Consider the following 7,638-nt stretch of genomic DNA (forward strand, 5'->3'; position numbering starts at 1 on the left):
AGCCACACGGTCTCGCCGTTCAGGCCTTCTGTCGAACACTTGGTAGGCGACAATGCTTGGGTGGTTGTGACCTTTGTGAGGATTGGAGACGAACTGGTTATATCCATCAGAGCCATGGAATTGACCTCTATGCTCACCTCACACATAGCAGGAATAGCACTGGTCGAGGATGCCGGCGGCGCTGCTGTAGAAGTGGGCGTGGTCCTTGTTTCACTATTTTCTTCTCCAGGGCACTCGGTCGAACACATGGTGGGCGTGGCGAGAGCAAGTTCTGAATCGAGTGAGGCGGACACTGCAGCCATGAAGGTGGAGGTGGAGAAAGGCTGCAGATCGTGTTGGGGACACAGCAAACTCAGATAGGGGCACCTTGTTGATCTGAATGGCGTTGGCGACGGGGTAGAGGCCAAGCGTCGAACAGGTGATGGGCGTCTCACACACATGGTCTGGCTCGCTCTGCATGGTGGACGCGGGCATGCCGATGGGGCCCGTGGACACCAGAGGGTTGGCGTCTGGTGCCGCACCGGTGTCTCCTCCTGGGCTCGTCGAGCGGGTGGTGGCCGACGCGACGAGGGAGGGAACGCCGCCTGATGCGGGGGCGACGGCAGTCGCGCTCGACACGGAGATGCTCGTGGCCGCTGCCGCTGGAGCGGGGTCGGAGGAGGAGGCAGCAACCTCCGACTCATGGGACCCGTCGGTGGTGATGCCGCTGCTCGAGACGCGCATAGGCCTGGCCGTGTTCGTCGTTGACAAAGTCGAAGACGCCAGGTCGGGGCCGTGATTGGGGTCGGGGAAGACATGGCTCGCAGCCGACGTCGACATAGCAGGCGCTGTCGCAGTAGAGGCTGCCGCCGCAGGGGCGCACCTACGGCCGTGGTCGCTACACACCTTCTGGCGGAGGTCGCCGATAGTCCGGTTCAGCTTGGTGTGGAGGTCGCCGAGCACCGCCTCCATGCCCTTCTCTAGCCTCGCCTTGGACTCAGCAAAGCACCGGTCCACATCACGGGCTAGCTGGGCCCTGAGCACCTCATACGTCGCCCGACCCTCCGGCGAGAGAGTCGCCAGGAGCTCGGCACGCCGTCGTGAAAAATCCATGGAATTGGGTGGGGAAAATTCTGGGGTGGATATTTGGTGGAGAATCGAACGGCTTTGATGCCAATTGTGAGGTTCTCTCTACTAATTCAATCAATTGCCATGAATTCGGTTACAAGCTGGAGATACACGAGGAACAGATCCAGAAATAAGAGAGGAGTGGATGCAGGAGGCTCCTCAGCGATTTGGGCTTTCTGGCCGTCGGATCATTTCCTTCATGCAATTCCCGCCGTTGGATCTCACTCCGGATCGATTTCAGCCGCCGGATCGAAACCCGGCGCTCGCAGACCGTCCGATCTGGACCGACGCGCCCCGGTCGTGCCACCGCGTGTAAATAGCCTGCCCCGCCGAGGGCATTTCCGTCATTTCGCATACAAGCGTATAAATTGCCATGCCGCCCATGGAGAAACCCTAGCCGCCTCTCTCCCGCACTTGCGCAGCCCATCTCTCTTCCTCCCGTCACCCCCCTCCTGCCTACTCTCTCGATCCCCACTGTCGCCGCCTCGTTCGCCGACCGATTCCGGCCGCTCCGGCGAGCTTTGGTGCCACCCAACACACACACAGCTGCTCCTGGACGAGCTCTACTAGCTTCACCGCGTCGATCTACTTTTCCTCGCCTCATGCGGTCACCCCCATCGATTTCCCCTGCTAGGGTTTCGATGGTGGGGGTGGGCCTCGCTCCGGCGGCCGGCTGCTCGTTTCCCCGATCTCTCGATCCCCATTGATGCGTCCCTGCAGAAGAGAAGATGCGGAGGGAGGATAGGAGGAGGTAGGCGCCCTGGGGTGGGGTGGTCTCGCCGGCGACGATAGGGCTGGCCGGCTGGAGTTGGATCGGGATCCCGGCTGGCACGCCTCGCCTCCACCTCCCTCTCCCACCTCTCTGCTCCCAGAACCCTAGCAGCTCCCGCCGTTGCCGTCGTCTACTTCACCCAGCCTGCCGGACCGCCTCCGTCCACTTCCCCGGTGTCGTCGCGGTCGTCCTCGCCTGCACACGGCAAGAGGAGCGCCCCCGCCCTCTCCTCTCCTCCTCCCCTCATCACGAGCCAGGACAGGAAGGGCCACCGTGGCCGGGCAGGTCAGGTGGCGCGTCCAGATCACCGAGGAGCCGCCCGCAAGGTCGGCCATGGCGCAACCGAGCAGAGCAGGTGAGGAGGGAGACGCGGGTTCCTCTTTCCCGCTGCTTGCTTCGTCGCCGGCGCGGCTCCGATGGACTCTGGCGGCTCCTCTCTGTCTCCTTCCTCGCCCCCACACGCGGCTCCACTTCCCGCTGGCCATGGGGCTGGCCGGCAGCAGCGCCTCCATCCCTGCCGCTGCCAGTCCCGGCGCCGCCGACGGGTCCATAGGCAGGTAGCCCCACCACTCCTTCCTCCTCCCCCTTCCTTCACCACGCCCTCCCTTGTTGCATCCTCTATCCGTTTAATTTCTGTTTTCCTGACACATGTTGATCTGTAGGCTTATCCGGCTGTCAAAACTGAAATAAATTGGAGTACTAAAGATCTGCTTGTACTGCCATTTTTTTTGAACTATGCAGCAAAAGAAATAGTTGCCAATCAGTTAGTAGCATAATTATTGACACGGAGTATTTAGGACAATCCATGATGTAGCATAATTATTGATATTAGCTCCATCTATTTTTTGTTTACATGTAATTGCAATGTGCTCTTTTCGAGCTTCACTGTTCAGGATTTTATCATTGGTTATGTTTTTGTGTGGCTTGGCAGAGGCGTCGTTCTTGGTGGTTGAGCCGCTGATGCAGAAGATTCATGGAGAGATTTGTTGGGTGGACGCCGACATCCTTGCCGCCGTCCGGTTGCAGGTTCAGTCTTGCGATCTCATGTTCCATTTGGTTCGCAATATCTATGCTCTTTGCATTAGTACTGGTTAAATATGGCCAAACTAATGTGTGAAAAGGTGCTTGAACCTTCTATATTAAAAACTTTTAGATTTATTCAGCGGTAACATACAAGCGGTGGCTGACCCTATTCTATGTTGCTAGCTTTAGAAAATTGTGGAAGCTACCCGTCCTCCTTTTTTCAACTGAATATAGTTCAAATATATTTGCTTCTGTTTCCAATGGTTCTAAACACGTTCCTTAGTTTCTATGAGCAAATGAAGAAGATAACATTTGTTTGTTCTTTGGAATGAAGGAATTTACATAGGTTATTACAGTAAATGCTTACTTTTTTCTCCCCATAACCAGGGTAGTGCTTACAAAAAGAGGCAAGCTGAAGAGGAAGGTTGGAAGAAGGAGAGTTATGATTGCCTCTTCCTCCTGTTGCTAAGGTAAGATATACGCATACAATACACTCACGTGATTGTTTCAAAGGGATTCTAGAATTTTTCCTCAAAGTGATACTATTTGCATATTGAAGTTATCCCTCCACAATCCATTTCGTTGTACTTCCTCCAGAAAGATAATATGATCTCCATAGAGGATTGCTCAGTAGAGTTTTTTTATGTTCTCTTTATTAAAATATTTAAGGCTCCGAGCTTCAGAGAATCAAACTCAGGTTCACTATACCATTTTTCATATGCTTATGCTTGAATTGGAGGTGAAGTCTCAGTGTATCAAACCACACAGTGAAACACATATACACATACGACTATACAAGGAAGTGTAAAGAGGTGTGAATGAATAGCATCGGTTATGTGTGTTAGGAATATGCTCTATTATTTTTGCAAGAAGAAACTTGCTCTAAGCTCTGTGTGATCAATTTTATGTGTTTCTGCTATACAATGTCACAGGGAAAAGGACCAAGTGCGGGCGGGTGAGCATCAGGAGTCCAGTTGATTGGCTTCGGCCTTTGAGTTGCTGCTGGCTAGCGGTGCTGCTTCTGAGCGTCTCCTCACCCCTCACTCATGTGCCCCCTTCAACTGGTAAGATCCCCCCCCTCTCTCTCAAGACTTTGCTGATTAAATATTTAATAACAAATACATACCATACATTGAGCTAGATTTGGTTGCCTGGAAAAGGAAAAGTATGTCTCTTTGTGTAATTGTGGTAATCAATTTTAATCTTTCTTGCTTTTACCTTAGTCTTGCTCAATATGGTCTTATACTTTGAAAGTTCTAATCTGGTTAACATTAAGCTTTTGAAGTTTTAGTTATACCTGTGTTGATAGTCATTAGAAGACAACTAAACAAGAAAAGGTTAGAGTTCAGTTTCAGTTATGTATCAAATTATTTATTTCATTGAGATGTCTGAGATTTAAATTAGAAGAAATTTTATTAGCTTTGCCATGTGGCTACAAAATCCCCTCACTATTGTTTGATCTTGACAGTCTCTGAACCTGTTATATTCTGTAACTTTGGAGAACATACTGGACATTAACTGTTGCTTGAGATATATTAATCTGTTCTATTTGAGATATATGGGTCATTGGATAAGTAGGATCCTCTATACCGAAGTGAACATGTTAGAAGTATTTACTAGCTCTCCTCTGCTTTTTTCTGCAGGTGGCACTTTTGCTTGTGTCTTGTTATCTTTTCGAAATGGTGAAGCTGACAATGATAGCCTGTATCACTGATGACCTTTCATTTGCGGAGTGCTTAGATGGTGGTTATGTTAAGGATGTTGTCTTCTACAAGCAGCAAGCAAAATTAGTCACCTTGCCTCTCTTGCACTTAGCATTGTCTAATTAGACTTTTCAAAATGATTATCCAGGACTGCTTGGCCTCTCGTTTCGATTAGCCTATCATTTAAGTTGGAAACACCAGAATTGACGCTTGCGTATGAGTAGGTACCAACTCTCTTCTTTACTCTTTCATGGTGAATCCATTTTTATTATCCCCTGTTTGATAGTTTTTTCTCCTCTTGACCCAAATAAAGAGATTTGATGTGATGATTGAGGTAGAAGGCTAGCTGAACATATTGATCAAATGTCTGCTGATGTACTTTATTATTCTTTGTTTTTTGTATGGTGACCGTGAGCTCTATAGGTAGAGGAGCAGAGGACATAAAGGTGCATAGCTATTTTGTCACTACTAATATATATGACTAATTAATGCCCACAAAGTTTTAATGAGATAATAATGAGAGATTATCAAAGAACAGAGCTCTCTGGTACTTCATATATGTGATCCTTTTAGCAGCCCACAAGATGTCTCTGGACATGCTCATAAGAGGATAGGATGTGATACGTGTTTGCTCAAACGGTCCAAGACTTGGATGAACAGTTGGAATAAAGGATCTCTCTCTGTATCCACCTTGGAAAAAATAGAATCAACCCTTCCTCTTATTAATCATGTGCAGCCTCTTTAATTTGCCTTCCTAGCCTGTGTCATTTGGTTCTGATTTTTTTTCTGCTATACAACTTAACAATTTAATTTCGTGTGTCATGTGCAGAGAGGTCCAGGACGATCTGAGACACATGGGTTTCCTGTTCTCAACTTCTCATGTTTGATTTTAATTCTTTTGCTTTTTGGTTAACCAGAGCTCAGAATCAAGATTAAGGTGTGCACTCATATAACCTATGCGGTGTCATGGTTTTTAAATCCTGCTCCCCATGGCTCACTATTGCATTTGGAAGTTGGAACTGTATCTTAGATTGATTTGCTATGATGGGATATAAATAGCAGCCTTACTAATGTGTCACTTTACTTGGCTGCTTGCTGCTGAAACTTCTATATTTCTATTTCAGAAAGTAGTTGAGCACAAAGCAAACAAGGTGATGTTTGCCCATAGATGCCTGATGATGATCATTTCCTGGTGAGTTTGTGTTGCCCATAGAGAACTTGAAATAGTCATGGCTGGACCTATGAATGAAACAATAATAGTCATGCATTCGGTATGCTCTTGGTAGATATTTTCTGATTATGCTTGTGCCTGTCAATTTGTATTAATGTTTATTTTGTATTGCTCTACCTACATTTTTTTTGTTAAATGCCGCGTCTGTCGATATTGTTTCATTTGCACACAACTAGCTATCGTCTGGTACAACACTAATGTCGCTATTTAGATCCTAAACTGTGCCCTTCCTTTATTATTAACATACCCTTCTGAATTTTCTTGCAGTTGTAGGTTTGCTAAAAGTTCTTGAGTTGTCTTGCATGATTTTGCTTTTATACATATATATATTTCTTTGAACTGTGGCTTTTCTGATGCACCTGTGCTATTTTTTCCTCTATTGAGATGCTGAATGTTTTTTCCTTTACTATACATCTGTATCTACTTATTGGCTAGATGTTTTCTTACCCATTTTGTTTTCTTCTTTGAGAAGGCTATACGTGCTCTTGGAATTATGCAAGATATGAAAAAGTGTTACATTATTTCATCTCCCTGCTGCCTCTCGACATTTCCATTATGAGATATATTGAGTAATACATATATATTATCTATTGCCGGGGTTAGTTAAAACGGGGCCATGTGGGGTCCGCCATGGGTTAATAATGTTGAGGTCTTTTGCATATCTCATTTGAGCAAAGACCATTATTTGAATGCTGATTTAATGTGCCTTTTTGCTTTGTTCTTCTAGAAGAGTACAATGCTGGGTGGATATTCTTCTACCTTAGCAGATGAGATCGATGGTATTTCAAGGTATGTATTTTTGCTTTCCCCATAAGTTTATAACAATATCTATCTTTGTCGTGTCTGCTTATTTCACTGTTTTTCTCTTAAAGTGGACAAGATGAGACACTGACGGGAAAAGAAGCTTTGCCCTCCGAACAGGAAGCCTAGGCTCTAGACTGGGTATCTCTTAAAGTAATCATACTTTTGATGTGTTTTGTGTGATCCTCATATTCGTTAGTTAGTTAACCCATATGCTATACATTCCTCTTACGTGCATTTGAGGATTGGCTATGCATGACCTTATCATTTTGGTCATGACCGTGCAAAGAAATGATGGCTCGGCTGTAGGGGCATATCAACAGATGCTAGCTTGAGTTGGTTCTTTGTTCTCAATGGATTTGTTATTATTATGCCCTGTCACCCAACATACATTGTTCTGGATTTGCACCTCCTATTTTATTCTGTTGTACTGTCCAAGGGCAAGCAAATATTGTGGTTAGCATATAAGACTAAGTTGTATTGAATCTTTAATAGTTGTCATAACGTGAGCTGCCATAAAACACAAGATCTTTGATTGTGGTGCAGATTTTTCAAAGACTGGAAGAAGTATCCCGAGGAGGAAGATAGGATCCTGGGTGGAAAATTGGTGAAAGTGTGTACGATTATGGGAAATGGATGCCACCTGCTACCAGCTGCACCCTGAGGTGTGTTTCTTTGCAGGTATCTGATTAGGTCAAAATCGATAGGAACTTTGTGTACGCTGAGTACTCTCTTTTGCCTGGCATAGTGAATGAGAATAGATCAAAATTAGCGGACCAAGCTATATGTGCTATCCTTTTACTGGTGTACGGAGAACATATCGAGCATGTATTTGGGTGTATGAACTGTTGTATCGATGATGTCGAGTCGCTGTGCGTACATGTCATAGCTTCATATGCATATATAAATTGTTGTATCTGCTTTGTACCTTTGTATCATGTGTAACATATATTCTGATTTACTTGGCTGAATATGATTCAATCAAGTTCAGATTTTGGGAA

The 7,638-nt window shown here is 46.1% G+C and overlaps 1 long non-coding RNA gene across 10 annotated transcripts; it reads left to right on the forward strand.

Annotated features, from left to right (window-relative positions):
* Window positions 1-1,497: 1,497 nt before the first annotated feature.
* Window positions 1,498-7,638, forward strand: LOC123109244 (uncharacterized). Of its 10 annotated transcripts, XR_006452546.1 has the most exons (12): window positions 1,498-2,436; window positions 2,811-2,905; window positions 3,290-3,372; window positions 3,835-3,966; window positions 4,546-4,645; window positions 4,754-4,829; window positions 5,029-5,051; window positions 5,435-5,542; window positions 5,730-5,797; window positions 6,564-6,625; window positions 6,709-6,790; window positions 7,184-7,638. It is a non-coding gene; the product is annotated as an uncharacterized lncRNA (long non-coding RNA). The 10 variants fall into 10 exon arrangements; XR_006452536.1 differs by having other exon boundaries at window positions 4,546-4,829; XR_006452544.1 differs by having other exon boundaries at window positions 5,029-5,542.

The sequence above is a fragment of the Triticum aestivum genome, chromosome 1B, assembly GCF_018294505.1.
Source record: "Triticum aestivum cultivar Chinese Spring chromosome 1B, IWGSC CS RefSeq v2.1, whole genome shotgun sequence".
Lineage (NCBI taxonomy): Eukaryota > Viridiplantae > Streptophyta > Magnoliopsida > Poales > Poaceae > Triticum > Triticum aestivum.